Raw genomic sequence first — 3,495 nt, 5'->3', positions numbered from 1 at the left:
ATATGTTGGTAAGCATCTTTTAAATCTAGCTTTACCATAAAAGCTAACATTGGAACCAAGACAGATTTTCTCCCTTTGGCAAAACAAAAATCCTTGAATAAAATAATTTGCCTGTCTGCTCTACTGGTACTATGACTCCCAGGGATAACATTTGATTCAAGAGAGGAGGAAAAGGGATATGAAAAGGGATATTTGGCTTATTGGGCTGCAACGGGGATAGGGAGAGAGGGAATTCCACTGCAAGTGTGCCCTGCTGAATGATTTTCACAACCACATTGTCTGCAAGAATGTGGTGTACAAGGGAAGATGAAGTTTCAGGGACAGATTGCCAGGGTGGGAGGTAGCATGAAAAGGCAGACAGTCATTCACACTTTTTAGATTGTCCTTGATTTTGAGACTTTTTCCTTTCGGATCCTTCATGTCATTGCTTTTAAAAGTCATGTATAGTGGCATCTCACTGCTTAGATTGCTTATTAAAGAAAGGACCCGAGATGGAAGGAAAATTTTTATTCATCTTAATAAAGTAAGGTTGGAAGATTCATGTTACTCCTTGTATCAACTTTCTCGTCATTAAGCATCTCAGCTGTGGAAAATAAAAATTTCAGTTTCAACAGCCTTTGGAAGGTTTTGAGAATGTTACCATGAAAATCTTCTCACGATGACCCAGAAGCAGGGACCCTGGAGACAGTATCTAAAGCATCATAATTTTTTTTTTTTTAGGAATTCAAGAAATGTTACTGCCTCAGAAGAGATAAGGTTACAAGCTTCTTCACGTTCTCCAAAGATAAAAGTAAAAACATTAACATATGAGCCAGGTAGTTTAAAATTCAAAAAAGTTAAATTGGAAGCAAAATAAACTTTCTTCATATATCTGCCAAAACCTTTCCCATCAATGCCAGAGGGAATGGGACTGGAACTAGCAATTTGTCTAGTAGTAGTAGTTTTGGAAAGGATAATCATAGCAGGGTCTGCTTTAGGAGTAGAAAATAAGTATTTGTTAGTCTGAGGTACCTGTATAACCCATCAGACTTCCAACAGTAAAAAACATTATTTAAAGATAAAATAGGAGGAATAGTTGCTGATTGGGGAACATCCAGCAATAAGTCACAATACATTTGTTAAGGCAATGGGGATTTCACTTTGATTCCACCAAAAAACTGTTTCCTTTTAGATAAAGTTTTAAAATAAGAAAGGTCTTCTGTGGAAATCTGAAGCAACACTTTCCTTACAATCAGAATCTTCAGAGCGAAAACAGAATCCTGAAGTACATTTACCTTCCAATTCCTGCTCTTCTGGCTGAATATTGGCATCAGAAAGTGAGGAAACCCTTTTCTTTTCTTCACAGCAGAAGAATCGAAAGCAGAAAATGCAGAAAATAACTCCCTAACAAGTCCCAGCAATTCTTTCCTGTCCAGAGAAGGCAGGACAAGTTTTACTTTCTCTCTCCTTTTCCTGAGAAATTCCCTGTGCCCATATTTGGTATAACACTAGCTCCTTCCTGTAGACATAGTTCTCCCTTGCCCAAGCAGAGCATCCTTACAGCATCACAGGATGTATCTATCCCTCAGTTCTTAGTTACTATAGGTGCTACAACAGAGGGAACTGGGGAAAAGGATGAATAGTCTGAGGAGTAAAGACTCAACACTGCAGTCCCACACATCAGCACTGAGGCATGACTGGAGTCAGCCTATTTTCTTCTTCTTGTGTATAGGGGAAGGAAGAACCATGGACACTGGTAGCTGTTCCACAGGTTCAGCCAAGATTAAGCATTTAAGGCAAATATCATCTTCTTCTTCTTCTTTCGGCTGCTCCCATTAGGCATCGCCACAGCAGATCGACCGTTTCCATTTCTTCCTGTCCTCTGCATCTTGATCTGTCACACCAACCACCTGCATGCCCTCTCTCACCACATCCATAAACCTGATCTTAGACCTTCCTCTTTTCCTGTTACCTGGCAGCTTCATCCTTAGCATCTTTTTCCCAATATACTTTGCATCCCTCCTCAGAACATGTCCAAACCAACATAATCTGGCTTTGTCTCCAAACCTTCCAACCTGGGCTGACCCTCTAATATACTTATTCCTAATCCTGTCCATCCTCATCACACCCAGTGCAAATCTTAACATCTTCAAGTCTGCCACATCAAGCTCCGACTCCTGCCTTTTTGTCAATGCCACTGTCTCCAACCCATATAACATAGCTGGTCTCACTAACCTCTTGTAGACCTTCCCTTTCACTTTTACTGGTACTTGTCTGTCACAAATCACTCCTGACACTCTTCTCCACCCACTCTATCCTGCCTGTACTCTCTTCCACACTCAACATTACTCTGAACTGTTGATCCCAAGTACTCAAAATCATCCACCTTCGCCATCTCTACTCCCTGCATCCAGTACTTAAACTCATCCACCTTCGCCATCTCTACTCCCTGCATCCTCACCATTCCTCTATCCTCCCTTTCATTCACACACATATATTCTGTCTTAGTCCTGCTGACCTTCATTCCTCTTCTCTCTAGAGCATATTTCCACCTCTCCAGGGTCTCCTCCACCTGTCCCCTACTCTCACTACAGATCACAATGTCATCTGCAAACATCATAGTCCACGGGGACTCCTGTCTGATCTCATCTGTCAACCTGTCCATCACCATTGCAAATAAGAAAGGGCTCAGAGCTGATCCTTGATGTAATCCCACCTCCACCTTAAACGCATCCATCACTCCCACCGTAGACCTCACCGCTGTCACAAAACCCACGTACATACCCTGTATCACTCTTACATACTTCTCTGACACTCCCGACTTACTCATACAATACCACAACTCCTCTCTAGGCACCCTGTCATATGCTTTCTCTAAATCCACAGACACACAATGCAACTCCTTCTGACCTTCTCTGTACTTCTCCGTCAACACTCTCAGAGCAAACATCGCATCTGTAGTGCTCTTTCCTGGCATGAAACCATACTGCTGATCACTAATCATCACCTCCCTTCTTAATCTAGCTTCCACTACTCTTTCCCATAACTTCATGCTGTGACTGATCAGTTTAATCCCTCTGTAGTTACTACAATTCTGCACATCACCCTTATTCTTAAAAATAGGTACCAAAACACTTTTTCTCCATTCCTCAGGCATCCTCTCCCTTTCCAAGATTTCATTAAACAATCTAGTTAAAAACTCCACTGCCATTTCACCTAAACACCTCCATGCTTCCACAGGTATGCCATCTGGACCAACAGCCTTTCTGTTCTTCATTCTCTTCATAGCTGTCCTTACTTCCTCCTTGCTAATCCACTGCACTTCATGATTCACTATCCGCACATCATCCAACCTTCTCTCCCTCTCATTCTCTTCATTCATCAACCCCTCAAAGTACTCTTTCAATCTGCTCAACACACTCTCCTTGCTTGTGAGTACGTTTCCCTCATTATCCTTTATCACCCTTACCTGCTGCACATCTTTACTAGCTCGTCCCCTCTGTCTAGCCAATCAGT

Source organism: Protopterus annectens, chromosome 5.part0 (genome assembly GCF_019279795.1).
Source record: "Protopterus annectens isolate FY-2018-M chromosome 5.part0, PAN1.0, whole genome shotgun sequence".
NCBI lineage: Eukaryota > Metazoa > Chordata > Ceratodontiformes > Protopteridae > Protopterus > Protopterus annectens.
This window is presented reverse-complemented; position numbering follows the sequence as displayed.